Here is a 17,057-nt window from a genome sequence, read left to right as displayed (position 1 = left end):
AACGTGTGAGAGAAGTATTGATCAGTTGCTTCTCACATGCCCCTCCAACCAGGCACCTGGCCCACAACCCAGATGTGTGCCCTGGCCGGGAATTGAACTGGTGACCTTTCAGATCACAGGCTGGCACTCAATCCACAGAGGCACAAGAGCCAGGGCTGATTTCAGTTTTTAACAGATCATTTTGACATCCTTAATCCACACAATGGCATCAAGCCTGAGTGAGTGTAGCACAATGGCCTGATTGTCCCAAGCCGGGAGCTAGGTAACTGTGATACAATCAGAGCCACATCCGGCCACAGAAAGCCTGCCCCTTGGGAAGCTCGGCTGAACAGTTTATAGCACCAACATGCCATCATTTCGCAGGTGACCTTCCTCACCCAATATAAGACCTACCTGCCTCTTGGAAGTAACACAAAAGGCTAGCCTCAGAGCTGTGTGAACCCACGTTGGGGGCGGAGGGCCTTAAGCACATTCTCTGACATCTACGGCAGGGTCTGTCTCCCACCTTCCAGGCCATGTTCCCCATGGAAAAACCGATTGCTAGGAAGTCAGACGCACCAGAACAAGTAGCCTTCCTGTCACTCTGGGGGAGAACGGTGGGTTCCTGGGCAACAATGCTGGTTCTGGACAGTGTAGAATAGAGTTGGAGGCAACCAAAACTGGGAGATCCTGTGGTCTGGAGAAGCAGCCATTATAACTAAGAACTCTCTTCCCCACACATCTCAAAGCCAACCTCGAGATGCCAGCTCAACTGTCTACTTAGTGTGAGGCTGCCATCTGTATGCACTGTGTTTGGGGCATCAGGACCTACCACTGTCCTCAACATCCTCAGAGCACCCTGGCCTGGGCATGGTGGCTCTCACTCCCAGACCCCCAGTCCTGGCAAAAGGCTGCTGAAAAGCCTGCTGCCCATGAATATGCATTTTTAATAGATGAATAATAATGCACAAAGGACCTTCTGCAGGAAGAAAAAGATGCTGTCCTGCCTTTGAGGAACTTTTTGGCCGGTAGAAGCTGCCCCAAGGTTTTCTGTCAAAGGTGAGGTCATACATGGAGTCGGAGTCAGCAGTTTTTCGACTAATCCAGTAAAAGGAGTCAGTTCTCACTGTCTAGTCACACAGCCACATTACAGCTTCTGCCCTAGCTGCATGTCGCCTGAACTACAAACTGTACTGAAGCTTCTTCTTTAAGTGAACTTGTATTTTTTAATTAAGTAAATAAATTTTAATGAAACGTTGTAAGACTACCATATATGAAACTTTAAGCTTACTTGTGGAAAAAAGAGAGAGAGAGAGAGAGAGATTATAACCTTCAAAATAGACACAATGCAAAACAGAGCAGATCACGGGATTCCAGCAGATGCCACCACTGGCAAAGGCCCTCGGCCTCAGCGGCTGTGTCTTTGTTCAAAAGGGACAACAGGCAAGCACTGAGGTGTTCAAAACATCAAACTGAGACTTTCTCCTAGAGATAATCATAAATGGAAGAAATCTGCACAGGGCTGATCCTCCTCCTGATGGCTCAAGGTCTTGTCCTTGTCGCTGGCATGCTCACTGCCTGTTCTGTGCTTTCTGCCCTGGGGGAAACCCCAAAGCCTAAGCAAAATCAACTTTCTGTCAACATCAGGATCCTGTACCACCTGAGTACATGACTACTGTTGAGGAAATCAGGCACAAGGAAGGCAGAAAATGGTCAGACAACACTGGGCTGCTGGCTGAACTAGGTTTCCAAAGTTTCTGCCCTCTCTCCCTCCTACCCACCGTGAACACATCCTACAACCTTCAAGTTACAATGAGGACACAGAAGACAAGAGAGGGGAGAGAATGTGCCCAGTTCACCCAGGTGGCAGGGACAGAGCGAAGGACTCTTGCTCTTTAATTTTACCATGGAACAAACCCAGAATCCTGAAGTAGAGGAAGACTTCTCAAATGCTTTCATTCCCTATCTTCGACCATGAGTGAAATTCAGTCTAGTGACCCCCAAGACATGAAGGCAGTGAATCAGTGTTGGCAGGTGCAGAATGTGTCTGAATCCGGAAGAGAAGACTGAACCAGGTCCTCAGGCGTCCTCAAGCGCTGCTGGAGGAGACTGCACAGCAGGCCCAATCCAAAACACCAAAGCCGGTTCCTAAGGAAATCAGGGAGACAACAGCCAGGAGGACTCTTACAGGCCACACACCTGGGCCCGGCTTCTCCATCCAGACCCAACTGGGACGGAGTTACCGGAATCTCAGGCAGAACTGGATGGAGGAAACTTGCCAGGTGAAACCAGCCACTTACCAAAGTTAAAGACTGAAATTGGAGTTGACTATTTATATTACAAAGAAATTCTCCAACACTTAAGTGTTATTTAACAGATTATTAACTCCTTGGCAGGTTCTCAAGGTCCAAGGAAAACTTTTAGGGAAAGGAAGGGGGAGGGAACTGGAATCCCTGCTGGTTTGTCTTCCAGGCTTTCTGCAAAGTGCTTTACACTCCTCAGTTAATTCATCCCCCCAGCCAGGTTAGGAATAATCATTCCCCCCTTTACAAAAAAGGAAATTGAGCACGGAGAAGTACAGCACCTTACCCAAGGTCACACAGCTACCAAACGCATGCTATTTCCAGCAGTGCACAGCACGGCCTTCCCAGGGAAGTGCCAATTGTGTTCTGTTTCCACAATGTACAGAAATAGGCCCTGCTGGCACACAATTCAATAACTGTTTGAAATGAACATAAATAAATGCTAAGAATGCCATACGCAGTAAAGATGATGAAATGGAACTTAATTTAAGAACTTATATGGGTCCGAGGCATCAAAAGAAAATTATCTGAATATACCAGGCTAGAAAGGGGAGGAATTCCTGGTGCCTAAAACGCTATCATTCCACTCCTAGTTCTGCACACACTCAAACACATACACAATCATTCAGCCAAAATGTTCTATTTGAGTAGACTGAAAAACAAGAACTACAGAGGTGTTTCCAGCTTCCCCCTAATGCCCAGCTTGCCCGCTTTGCCTCCTGGGACCTAGAACCGAACTGCGAAGCCAGCAGGAGGAGCAGAGAACTCCGTCACCAAGGATGAGCCTGGGCTGCTTTCTGAGGACGGTGACTGCCTCAGCCCGCCAGAGATAAACCCTGGATGTAGGACGGAGTCATTGCTTACCCAGCGGTTATCAGGTGCAGCAGGATGGAAGGAAAGGGATAGGAAAAGACGGGGAAGGGCGGGAGGGAGGTAGTGTGGAGGCAGAAAGCACAGTTAAAATAATACTGTCCATAGCACAAGATAAAAATAAGAGATTTTTCAGTAATTTAAAGCATTTTTATAAATAAAAGATAGAAACAGCTGCTGTGCTATGCTGGTGGGATTGTGATGGGTTTTTTAAATGCCTTTTAAAGTTACTATTATAACATTTTTACAACAGGTAATATTCTAGACTGAAAAGGTACAAGAACATTCATGGATAGGAAATTCAGAGCAACTCATCAACGGGAACTTGGTTTGTGATCATTTTATAAAACAGTATTCCATACAGTTCCTTACACATCCTCCTGGCACCCCCTGGGAGCCAGACCCAGGACCCACTGGACCAGCCTTGAAGGATTTCAAAGACCCTGAATGGGCTTCTGACAGCAGGGCCTAGATACCCAGAGAAAGAAGGGGCACAGGGCACAGAGGGGCAGATCTGTCCTGGGAGCCACGACCCTGCTCCATGGACAAAATGGAAGGCCTCGGGCAAGTCCCTGAACCTGGCTGGCCAGTGTCCAGCCCTTAAAGTAAGAGGCTGTATTAGGCAAAGGGTAACAAACTAAAATGCTCTGATGAGTTAGGCTCAGGACACAGGACTAAAAGAGCGACCAGGCCCTCTGGTGACCTAGGATGCCCAGGCCAAGGAGGCAGCTGCCACTCAAACCCAGGTAATTGCTAGAACCCAGGCTGCCTAAACAGGTTTTTTGACAAGAGAAACTAGAAATCTATACCTTCATGTGGACTCTTAATTTTTCTGTGGGCATCTAATATTTTTAAAATGTAAGCACCCTGAAGGTAAGACAGACTCTGGATGTGTTCTCTGGATTAGACATGCCAGAAACCCACTAAGAGTGTAAGGTGTCAGGTCGGCTTGCCTCCTGCCTCCTGCTTTATTATGCACAGTGCAGGATCGCTGGCCCCATGGCTCCCCAAGGTACCACTTCTGTCAGAGGGCACTGACCGGAGAAAGGGCAACAGGAGAGTTCTGCATGGAACTCTCCCTATCTATTGCTAGAATAAGGAAAAGCTTCTGCAAAGGTCCACACGGGGTCCCAGGGACAGGTGACAAAGTGCCTGGCTGGCCCATTTGACTCTGCCTCCTGACTCAGCCTGTGAGATGGACATCTGAGCTTCCTGCGGGAGCCTGGCAAGGCCCTTCCACGCCTGTGGTTAGAGAGTCTTGGCCCACAAACAAATCTCCTCTATCCCCCAAATTCCCTTCCTTCTCAAGGTCTTAACCCAGCTCTCCTTTCTATTTCTAACAAGCCCTCTGAAAGTGGAGTCTACACTTGCTGCCCTGACTTCTCTACCCACCTGTCTCTGTCTAAACCCCTTCCTCTGGCTTCTCCTTCCTAGCAAACCACAGTCCTAGAATTATTCTTTCAGCTTACTAATAAAGTTCCAATTGACTGATTCAATGTCTTCTTCTAAGATCTTATCCAAACAAAGCTCTCTGATAATAATAATGACCAATATTTGTCAACTGGATATTAAGTACACCAGACACTGTCTCAAGTCTTTACTCAAGAAACACATCAAATGCATTTGAATGTACTTCTATGATATGTTCCTACAATATGTTCCAAAATAAGCCCCACTTTTATAAATGAGAAAACTCAGAGGCTCAGAAAAGTTCAGTTACTTGCCCAAGGTCACACAGCTAGCAAGGGGCAAAGCCGAGACTGTCTACCTCAGCAGCTATGAAGTCCTCACTCCTCCCCCCAATATTTTATTATGAAAAATTTCAAACACAGAACAAGGATGAAAGAATTCCACAGAGAACACCTGAACACTCACCACCTTAAGTATACTATGAACAGTACTACATCTGACTGTATTGCTTCAGGACAAATCTATCCAAAGGTTGTCACCTTCAGTTCCGTTTGAACGGCAGCCTGGTAAACAATTTCAGGACTTATCTCAGACATTGAAATTTCTGAATTAGAAGTCATTTGGCATCTTCTGACACCCACTTCTGCTCTTCCCTCCACAGCTGAGGGCGGAGGCAGCACAAGAATGGGAGCGTTGACCTTGGAACACCTGTGCGTATCATCAGCACACCATTTGTCCCAACTGAACTCCGATTTTTCCCTTGGCACAAAGCAGGTAGTTGAGGTACTTGAGAATAGCTTGCCACCTCCAAATACATCCCGGAGCCCTGAGGGTCTCTCAGAAAGTGGCCAGGGAACAGTACGAAGGGCAGCACATGGGCAAAGGCAGCTACGCCCACCTTCAGAGGCCCTCGACCCGGTCAAGTGAGATTTTCAGGGCACCACTTGGCTCTGATGCTTTTGTGTTTTCCAGATGCAGGAGGCCTTGGGCTCCATCACCAGGCCCAGAAATGAGATGGGGGGGCTGTCAGGAAAATTTCTCATCCCAGGGGCTCACTGTACACCTCAAGGGAATATCGTTTCCACAGAAGACTATGAGAATGGGCCCCCTGGAGTCCTGCAGACTGGCGGCATCCTGGCTAACCCCAGTACCCCTGCTCCATGGAAAAGGTGTCCAACTGTTAAAAAAAAAACCAGCATTCTCTCCATGCCCCTTGCAAAGGAAAGACCCTCAGTGGAGCTGCTTATGAAAAGAAAGGCCTTAGGCTCTCTACCTGCTGTGTGCCCTTAAGACACCCTCCTGGCCTCTGTGGGTCAGAGCTTTCTCATCTGTACCAATGACACAACACCAAATGAGAAGAACAAGCAAATGCAGCCTGGGCGCTGTGTCTGAGGCAGCGGCCTGCGGCTGGGAGAAGGGGAAGCAAGCACACCATGGACCTCAGCAGACACCATGCAGCCCTGTTCTAAGCCTCACCCTTTGCACATATTAACTCACTGAATCCTTACAACAACTCTGTGAGGTGGGTGCAATTTTTATCCATATGTCATAAGCAGGGAAACTAGGCACAGAGAAGTTCAAATTTTCCTAGAGTCACACTTTTAAGGCTGAGCGAGGATGACATGCAGCAGCAGGCTCTGGAGTCCACGTGGGCCACCACCACACAATGCTGCCAGCTGGAGAAGCCTAGGACCTCTCTGCCCTCCAACAAGACTCAGCCCGATTGAGGTGGCAGGATGAATATGAAGATTTAAATGTTGATGAAATATTTAAATCACTCTTTTGAGATAATAGTGGGGAAGATAACTGCCTGGCAGAATGTGATTAATTGCCAAATGAAACCAATAAGACAGACTTGTTCTAAAGGTCTAGAGAGAAAAAAAAAGTGAGATCATTCTGAGATTGTAGGAAGCCCAGGAAACTAAATACGAACTGGCTTTTGCAGGGTGAGCAGGATTTGAACAGGCAAAGAAGTTCATTCCAATACTGGCTTTGAGAGAGCATTCTAATAAGAAGCCAAATTCAAATAAAGAGCCCCATATTTGAAGAAGTGGGGGCTCCCGAATGACTGAAGGTGCTTAAGAGAACAGGGCACAGAGTTGAAAAGGTGGGCTGAGGGCTGTCCTCAGGGTAAATTGGACCAAAGTGTCTGAACTTTACCCTGTAGGTAATAGGGAGCCATGAGGAATTGGAGTGAGGGTAGAGAAGTATCAGGACCATGTCTGAAGGTGATATACTGGATACATTAAGGGGTGGCAAGGGTAGAAACTGATGAATTATTACAAATGTTGGCCAAGGAAATCTTGGATCTTGCCAAAAGAAAACAGTAGATGAAGGTCATGATATGCCTCAAAAACCAACTAGGGAGGAAGACACCTGAAGTCTTCTGCTGGGCTTCTTCCTAGGGCTCTTCAGAATTTAGTGTTCTACGTCATGAGTGATGTAAGCAAATTTGACCCAGAGAGTCTCCCAGTGCCCTGAACTGGTGTGGCTCAGTTGGTTGGGCGTCATCCTGCAAAGCAAAAGGTCACCCTTTCAATTCCCAGTCAGGGCACATGCCTGGGTTGCGGGTTCAGCCTCGGGTCAGGGTACGTGTGAGAGGCAACCGATCAATGTTTCTCTTTCATATCAATGTTTCCCTCTCTCTCTCTTCCTCTCTTCCTTTCTCTCTAAAAATAAAAAAATAAAATAGTCCCCCAGAGTCACATCTAGTGAACAAGACTTTCTTAATGCTATTTTTATCCTTCTGACCAAAAGCGCATTGGGAAGAAATGAAGTGTGAACATCAAAGGCTCTCCAAACTTTCCTCTCCTCCTATTAGCCACCCGGAGACCCTGCAGACTCACCATATGGCCTACCAGCCAGGTGGCCCCTTCTGATCCTGGACAGGTTCATCTGCTTAATTATTTGATGGCTATAAATAGCAAGGCTGAACAATAGGCTGAGATTTTTTTTTTTCTGTTTTGCAAACAAAGACAGGGTCCCAGCTGGTAGAATGAAGAGCATGGGGGTTTCACTCAGTCCATCCAGGCCATTCCCCCAGCCGCCCCCCACCCCGCCCCTCAGTGAGTCACAAATCTAAGGCAGTTTCAGAAACGCCCTGCCTCTGCCGGGGCCTCTGCTCTCTCAGCTGAGCCAGCAATGGAGACTGCTTGGCCACTCACAGTTCTCAGAGGGGGACTGGGGTCAGGTAATAGATCACCCAGGAGACTGGAAAGGTCTCTTTGCTTTGAGGCGTCTCCTTGCCCACAGGGTCAAGATCTGGCTCTGGTCACCCAAGGCCTTTCCCTCCTTATCATCCACCATGGCCATATTCAGCCATCACTCTGCATCCCTCCAGCCCCGTCTCATTCCCAGGCTATAACTCGTCCCAAGTTGTAGGTTCCTCACCAGGAGGCGAGCTGAGTAAACATTCAAGGGCAGGACCACCTGTCCTAGATTCCTGGTGCCCACAGGGGAAGCCCGGCACCCAGGCCCTCCCTTCCCCTCACCTCCTGGACCTGTGCCACTCCTCCAACTCTGTCACCAGCCGTCATTCTTGCCACACTAGTCTCCTCTCCGCCCCAGATGGGCTTTTTGCACTGTGCTCCTTAGCCCTCTCTTGCCCCAGTTCCAAGGTTCTCCTTCCAGCCCCTGAAACCCCAGGGCGGACCCAGGTTTGCAGTCAGAGAAGCTTGGCTTTGCCTTCTGGATTCTGCTCCTTTACTAGTTGTAAGACCCTGGGCACATGGCTTGCTTGTTTAGTGCCTCAGTTTCCTTAAATGTGGGATGGGCACAATAATGGTACTGACCTCCCAGGATGCTTATGAGGGCCAGAGAGAGAGCACATAAGGGTCTTTCCTGGGGCCCGGCACGCGGCAATGGCCCTAAGCAGCGTCACTGGCAACTATCACCCACATCCGGTCCACACCCCCTGAACACACAGGAATCAGCACAGGTTCTGTGATGGCTGGTTTACCCAACCCCTCCACTCTTCCCACTTCCCATCCCAGTGGAAGCCAGGTGACACAATGGACTTCTGTCCTTGAGACTCCTGAGTCAAGTGTAAATCTGAAACTGGTATCAATGCCTGCTGTTTACCCTTGGTCGGTATCCCTCCCCCTGTCCTGACTCGGGACCACACTCCACACAGGTGGCCAACGTGCAGGGAGAGCCCTCCTTCCTAGGACATGTTTGCTTTTGGGCTAATGTGTTGACACAGCGACACAGATACCACAGTAACAGACAGAGATCTCTCGGGTCCAGGAGTGGCTGGGTACACACACAGAGATGGGCAACCAGGAGAGACAGAGAAAGCCCCTGGGGGCACCGGTCTCCACTGAGGTCAGACTGCCTCCTCAGGCATGTTTTCAAAAAGAAGTCTTCTCAGTGGTCGCAGCAGGCTTCGGGACACTCTTGCCTATAGAGGCTCATTTTTTCTTGGTTGTGAAGCCCTTGCATTCATGGAGTCTGCCACAGATGCCTACCTCCTTCAGATCCATCACTAAGCCCCCTCTCTAGCATTTTTAGAGCCACGTACGGGTTGTTGTTGTGGCTTGGAAAATTCTTCTTGGGGGAGTTCACCTAAGCTGGGCTTCACGGGGGCCAGAGAACAGGGTGAGATGTCTGCCGTCAGAGAGAATGACAGCCCTTGTGAAGTACAGAGACCTTGGCACGTGAGGAATCAGACCTGTCTGGCCCTGCACTGGTCCACAGGTGGAACATGAATGAATCAGGCTTTGCGATCAGAGGTCAGAGTCAAATCTTAGCTGTGCCACTTCCTAGCTAGGTGAATGCTGCTGATCCATTTAATCTCTCTGAGACTCCTCATCTGAGAAATGGGGATGAAAAAATGTCTTCTGTCTGGGGCCATTTTGAGAATACAAGGATATAATTTAGAAAGGTGACGAGCACCTAGTAGGAGCTTGCTTAACCAGGCTGAGATTTGCCAGGATGCAGAATTATTGTGGTGATTTATCCAGACTCCTTCTGCTCTGGAGAGACACTTAGTCCTGAAAACCATCCAGTGTTTCACCAAAGTAAATTCTCCAAGGATGAGCAGCAGGGAAGAAAAAAATTTGAACTTTTCTCTCTTTCCTTCAAAAGCTTCAGGTAGTCGGATAAAGGATGGTGTGGGTGGCCAGGCAGCTAGAATCTAGCTGCTAGATCCTTAAATAGCAACTAATTTCTTTGATTGGAATTAATAATGAAGTGGCACCTGTGAGCTGACTTGGAGCCTCCTTAACTTGCTACATGGCAATTATATTCACTCTCCTATCAGCTGGTTCATGAGATGTACAGCGCCTTGCAAAGAGCCTCAGTTTTCTCCATGCCCAGAGGTAGGGGCTGTCCCAGGATGGCTGTCAGCCTCCGTGTTCCCAGCCACTCCAGAGGTGATCCTGGGGCTTCCCAGGCAGTTCGAATGGCCTGAGGACTCCCTGCCCCGGTAAGCACTGCTGAGCCCGCAGGAACAACGCTGGGCAACTGTCCAAAGGTGAAGGCTTCCTCTGAGCAAGGGGAAAGACACCCCTCCAAGAGTCACCAACTCCCTGCTGCAGTCACCATGCTCAGGGCCTTGGAACGCCTTCCTGGATGGTACAGGGAATTCCCAACTCAGGTCATGAGCAAACATGTCACCATCACCACTATTTCCCAGGTCAGGCTCAGGGCATTAAGCACGGTAAACAGGCCCCGTGCCGCACCATGAGATTTGGTTTCCATAGCAACACAACTGCAGCTGCACAAGCAACTATCAGATGCCCAAGGCTTGTCCCAGACAGGCCCTGAGTGCTGGAATCCCAACAGCAAAGACCACCAGCAATACCTAGAAAACTAGCTTTTTTAAATTCAGTTTCAGAAAAACCCAAGGAAACCACAGGAAATAAATATGTGGCTACTATCTCAGCTTCAGGCAAGCTCCAAGGATATCCTGTGTGCTGAACCGATGCAGGTCTCCGGATTAGCTGAGCTCTGCAGGGATTTCAAAGAAAAACAACCCACCCCTCGATCTTCTGTAAAAATATTCTTCATCTCTCTCTCTCTCTCTCTCTCTCTCTCTCTCTCTCTCTCTCTCTCTCTTTCTCTCTCTCTCGTGCACACGAAATGCAAACACAAATGGGAAAATAAAAGTATATACAGGTCCCTATGATAGACTTGTAGGTCAGAAAAATATCAATGAATGACAAATTTCAACATTACCTTCGGAAACTTCTATTACTATACCCATAGCATAATTGTTACTTTGGATGCGCAATTATTTCCTAACAGAACTCAGTATTGAGTAGGGAGGGAGGGAGGCAGGGAGAAAGGAAGGACCTGAAAGCCAAACTCCACACCAGGTACAAGCTGCACAATTAGCAGCCAGTGATCTGATATGGTGTAACTCATGAAACTTAATCACACAGGGTTGTACCAGGGACCCGCTTACCGTCCACACATGTCACCACAGTCATTAGTCAAGGCCAAGGGAGGTTAGCCACAAACAGGCCACAGGGCTACTCCATCTCTGCTCCTTTGTCAAATCCCAAAATCCCACGACACCCAAGCCAGTTCTTCTGAGAACACCTAAAAAGAAATCTAACTTCATGGGAGAGGGTCTCAAGCTAGGACCCTCAAACCAAGTGACAGCACAGGCTAATGAGCCAGAGGATGGCGGGAGGCTGGGAGAGGAACAGGCGTGTGTGAGAGGAAGATGCTGAGCGGGAAGGCAGGTGCCAGGAGGAGACTTCCGCTTCCATGGTCCTTTCACAGAGCCCCTGCTGCCTCAGCCACCTGCTAAGGAGACCCCAGACCACCAGTGAAGCTGAACAGAGGAACTGCCTGCAAAAATCTTTTTTCACTCCGGGCTATCTGAAGAATCAAGACAGGCTGTCAGGCCAAAGACCAGCCTGTCTTCATCTGAGGGGCTTTGAGATATCCAGCCTCCTCTAGATGCCAGTCAGAGCGGGAGGATGGACCCTCCGCACTGAGTGTTGGGTGCTCTGTCCAGATCCCCTGTTCCACTTCAGAAGAGCCTATAAACTGAAATGGCTCGAGAGCGTTCTCAAGGCCCTGGACAGCTGCCCGAGAAGTCACCTCCACCTTCGTCAAGGATGAGCCTTGAAAATCCAGGCTCCGTGCAGGAAGAAGCAGATAATCTCCCCAGCTGCCCAAGGCAAATTGGCTGGAGGACACAGAGTGAAGTTCACTCTGGGTCACTTGGGAAGACACACCACCAGGCTGGCTTGGCTTTCATTAAGGTGATGGGGAAAACAGGCTTCCAAGGATGGCTACAAAGCAAAGAGCTAGGAAAGTCACACACACAGAGGCCCCCTGGGCTGTTTCTCAGTGGTGGCAGGGCCTCTGCCTGGACATCCATGCAGCAAAGGTTTTCATCGCAGCTCTGTCTGTGGTGCGTTATTTTCCTACCTCCATACCTTCACTCATGCTGTTCTTCTCACCCGGAAGCTCCGCCTGCTCCTCTGAGGTGTCCTCCAGCTGCTGCATCAAGCTAACCCTGCCTGCAGTGATGCCCTGGCCTGCCCCCTTCAGGGAAGGCCATATCGCCCAGCTTCTGCAGATGGGCTCCACCTGCAGCTCCATCAGTCTGCCCTGGCTCCAGAAAGGGGCTTCATGCAAGGTTACACCCTTCCTGGGACAGACCCGAGACTACTCAAAGTGAGTGTAGAGAAACCCAGGCCTTCTAGCCCAAGGGGATCAATACTGATGGGCAATGTTCACTTGGGGTTCCTGCTGGGCTGGCTGAAGCTTGGTGGGGCCTGCATCACCCCTCCACCTGTGTCTCTGCCACTCCTGCCTCTGTTCCTCCTTCCACAGGCACTGATCCCTATTAAACATCCTGTGCTCAAACTCAGTGGCCATTTCCAGAGAACCCAATCTTCACCAGTGCCCATCCCTCTCAGTGGTCAATGGTTGGCCATTATTTTAGAATCCGGGCTTCTGCCACAGAAGATGCTCAATAAATGTATGACAATCAGTTGGAATACTTTAATGTTTCTACTTGTGACTCAAGCTCCCACAAGCCTGCCCCTCGTCCAGGCACACTCTGAGTAGCTGTCCATCAGGGAGACTAAATGACCACGAGGCCAAGGACGGGGGGCACCATGACAACGACACGCCTTCCTCTGGCCCCCTTGCGACACACAGCAGATGCGGAAGATGATTCATCTGGGATGTTTGGGCCCTGGGATCCAGGCCAGTGGCTTAGCGGGTCCTCAGCATTCTAAGCGATGGCTCAGCCCTTTTTTCCTAGAAGGTGGCACCTTTTCATCAGCAATACTGCCACTAGGTGCAGCCTGGCTCACCAGGCACTTTAGTCAGGATGGCCTGACAGGACAGTAAGTGTTAAAAAAGGTTACAATTAGAGACGCTGTTAAAACAACCCAGGGCTTGGTGTTACTAAAGATATTTGCCGAGTTTAGTGCAATATAAATAGCAGAATTTACAGTGCCGTGTCTACAATTTTAAGCAGGATGACATGCCAAGGGGACACTCAGTCAATGCACATCCAAGTTGGGACTTCTCTTGTCTAATTTTAACATCAACGTTCTCAGGAATAGTAATCGAGGGTGTGCCCATCCTAAGAAAGGGGCAATGATATCCTGCTACTCAACGGGCTGGACAACCACCCCAGAACATAAGCCAAAGCTGGGGTGGGGTCGGGGATAGCTGCTGCTCCCCAAGCTGCAGGAAACACTAGTTTCCCCCTTGGGGAGCTCATAGCATTATGATTCTATCAGCTCACACTGCAAGCAAGCTTGCAGAGAAGGGCCAGCATTCATCAGAATGAGGGCCCTGCTCAGGGTTTCAGCCTAACTCTGCAGCTTACACATCACACAGAGACTAGCAATCAGTCATTCAACAAAGATGATCATGGTAATAGTGCCCTTCCACTGGCCAGGGCGCTGCACACACCCATTTCATCCTCACACAATCTGACTAAGTGATTGCTGGCATTACATTTTACAGATAAAAAACCAAGACCCAGTGACTACATAACTAATCCACCATCACCCACCTAATTGGCAGCAACAGCCAAATGGTTTGGCTCTAACAGGGCTTATTTCTGAGCAGTGGAAGCAGGTTGAAGAAGGGTACCTTTTATTTTTCATTCCATGTACTTCTGTATTGTTTAAATTTGTTACAAACAGCAGGTCTTCTTGTATTACTTTTAAAATCTTCAAAACATTAAAAAGAATTTATGGGCAGCCCTGGCTAGGTGGCTCAATTGGTTGGAGCATTGCCCCATACACCAGAAATTTGAGAGTTCAATCCCTGGTCAGGGCACATACCTAGGTTTCAGATCCAATCCCTGGGCAGGGCACATAAGGAGGCAACCAACTGATGTTTCCCTCTCACATCAACCTCTCTCTCTCTCTCTCTCTCTGTTCCTTTCTTTCTAAAATCAATAAACATATCGTTGGGTGAGGATTAAAAAAATAAAAAGAATTCGTGGCCAAGAGAAATGGTCCTACTTCTACAGAAAAAAAATTGTATTATAATTTGACAGTGTCTACCAACAGCCATAAAAATTTCTATCCTTCACTACAATAATTCCATTTCTGGAAATCTATCCTGAAAAATTAAGCAGAGGCAGACAAAGTTATATGCAAAAAATGTTTTTATTATGAAGTGTTACTTTTAATAACCAGAAAGAAACTAAATGTCCAACAACAGAGAGGGGACTGGGCATCCTCATGATGGACTGGGGTGGTGCCATTAAAAATATTCCTGAAATAGCAGCGGCAACAGAAGGAAATGCTCGTTACATTTTTCTAGGTTTAAGAAGTAACCAATAAGTCTAACAATTTGTGGGGGAATCACTTAGAGACGCAAAATGGCAAAAGCAGCAAAGGCGTCTGGGAGATGCTGGACTCTGTTTAACTCTATAGCCTCAGGCTTGGCTGACTACCCAAAAAACCGGAATGTTGCCCAGAAATAAATGTCCAGGAAGGAGGTCAATGAACTACAGTGTGGTAACTGCCTGACGTTATCTGTTAACTTAGGAATGCATTTTTCTTTCTGGTGGTCTATGTGCCTATCCACCACATGCTTTTATTGTTAACCCTCTATAAAAAAAAATAATAATAACCTGTCTTGGGAGGGGTGTGCATTCTTCCCTCCGGCCACCGCTGGGAGCCGCTGCTTTGCCCGTGTGTGCAAGTTTCTCCTATTAAAGCTCTTATGAATTTGAATAAGGCTACATATCCGTTCTTAGGGATCGATCCTGCAGTTAGACTTTTGGGGCTTTCCCCCAACAGTACTAATGCAAATAAAAGCTAATATAATGCATCCCACCTATCCTTGCCATGGAGGGATACAAAAGAATCTTTGAAGAGTAGATAACTTTGGAGAGAGGTTTCAGGGATTAAGGTGGGTAGGTAGGCAGACAACTTTTACTTTTTATTGTATATCTTTATGAATTATTTGAATGTTTACCTTGTATTACTTTTATTTTAAAAAATAAACATATTTTACAGCTTTATATATATTATGATCCAATCATGGTTTCAGAATAACATTTTGTTATAATAATAAAATACACCAAAATATGACCATTGCATTGCAGAATTACAGGTAAAATTGCTTTCTCTTTATAATTTTTTAAAAGTTTTATACCATAAATACAAATTTTATCATAAAGTGGCTCTTTTATAAACTTTGAAACATCTTATTAATAAGAGATGTACTACGTCTACTAAGGGCCTTAGAAATTTCAGGGCTTCATCATTCGTGTCTTGTCTCAGACCCCGCTAAAGGGTCACACTGTCCTGAGTACGGGGAAGAAAAGGGGCCACATGAGACCCCTTACAAAAAGCCAGCTAACACAGCAGACCCAAACTCATATGGGCGTAGCCTCGAATCCCAGCCAAAGCCAGTCCCTATCAGCCCTGGGCACCTGTTTCAGAAGTACCCCAGAGTTCAACAGTAAAGGATCATCCTCTTATTTTCACCCTGAGCAAGATGGTGGCTGGAGGACATTAAACAGATTTTTAAAAAGAACCTCTCCAACCTGAAGGTGATCTGTCCATCTGCTCGGTACACAGCACTGAAGGCCTGACTTGGACCCAGCCCTCAGAAGTGGGTGCAGTCAGGGAAGGGAGTGAGAAGGTGTGTAACCAATTCAAATCCTAGGCAGAAGGTGACCAGAGCGCTAAAAGCAGAGATATGGATAAAGGGCAACTGGGCTCAGAGGAGGGAACCTCCCTTGCAGCCTGGGGTACAAGGATGGCTTCCAGAAGAGGGGGTGTTGTAACAGGGTGTAGGCTAAGTGCCCCACGGCCCCCCACAAGCCTAGCTTGGGGACTGGAAAAAGTAGCAGCATGGGGATTGAGAGTTATTTTGCATATCAACAACAGCAGGCTAGCTTCATTGCCTGCATGGAGCCAGGGAGACCGGCAGAATTTTGACCTGTGATGTGGCTGGGAGGCAGCCCCTCCCCCCACCTCATAGCACCTGTGCAAGAGCTTGGAGATGGTTTGCTCCAGGCCACAGGGCCCCGTCTGCCTGGACTAACTATGGCACCCAAGTAAGGCAGAGACTACGAGAGTGCTAGCAGGTGTGGCCGACTGTGGGCGGAGTCGGAGATGGGGTTACTGAGGAAGACCCACGTGGGGATTTAAATCCAAGCGCGGCAGCCATGCAGGGGCTTAATCACACAGTTTTGGGAATAGAAGGGCTCTCTTGACCCCGTGGCTTAGGAAGCAGGAAAGCAAGATGTAGCAGCCATGCGGGGCACTATCTTAGAGTTTTGAAAGAATGCAGAAGGATTCCCCGGCCCACCATGAGGATGCAGTTTTGGATTAAGAATGGGAGCCTAGCCAAGCTAGGGACTTCTATTTTCTTTTCCTGAGATACAGTACCCCTGACTGGCCTGGTTTGGCAAGGGGAAGCAGGGCTGTGTGTGTGTTTGTGGGTGTTTTAAAGGGACTTTAACAGTGACATTCTGCCATTACTCTAAACCAGTATAACTTTTGAATAAATAGTTCCTCTCCTTTTTACCAAACTCTGGCATTGAGAGCCACAGTTCCTAACATGGCGGCGGGCAAAGACAAACCAGAGTCAAAAAAGACTCCAGGGTAGCAGGTTTGTTTCTGTAACAGTGTGAACACCGGGTTAGAAGACGGGCGTATTCAAACACAGGCCAGGTGTTCATGTGCCTGAGGGAGGGCGGTCTCTGCAATGTGTGCACCTCAGGTTCTAATGACTGCCCTTCCCACCTATGGGCAGCCAGGCTGCCAGCCATCGCGATGTCGAGGCACCAATATTTCCAAAGACCTATGTGCCTGTTGTTATCTCCCTAGGGCATACAGCTCAATCACAAATCTGCAGTAAACAAGTTCACGGATATTCATAAAGTGTTTTTGAAATTCACAAGTCTTTTCACCACAGGAAACTACACTTAACCAGTATTTTCTGTGAAACACCCCTGGCTCTGGCTAAATTCCCCACTTGATGTTTCCCTCCCACCAAAACTTTGCTAACAGCAGTAAAGATGAAAGTATAGATCCTACATTT

The 17,057-nt window shown here is 48.1% G+C and overlaps 1 protein-coding gene across 20 annotated transcripts in view; it reads right to left on the bottom strand.

Moving 5' to 3' along the window:
- The window catches only part of KCNMA1 (potassium calcium-activated channel subfamily M alpha 1), a 718,090-nt gene that overhangs the window by 538,600 nt on the left and 162,433 nt on the right, over window positions 1-17,057 (bottom strand). The gene's annotated exons all lie outside the window — the stretch shown is intronic.

The sequence above is a fragment of the Pteronotus mesoamericanus genome, unplaced genomic scaffold (genome assembly GCF_021234165.1).
Source record: "Pteronotus mesoamericanus isolate MK-2021 breed Mesoamerican mustached bat unplaced genomic scaffold, CSHL_Meso_final contig_24, whole genome shotgun sequence".
Classification (NCBI taxonomy): Eukaryota; Metazoa; Chordata; class Mammalia; order Chiroptera; family Mormoopidae; genus Pteronotus; species Pteronotus mesoamericanus.
This window is presented reverse-complemented; position numbering and strand designations above follow the sequence as displayed.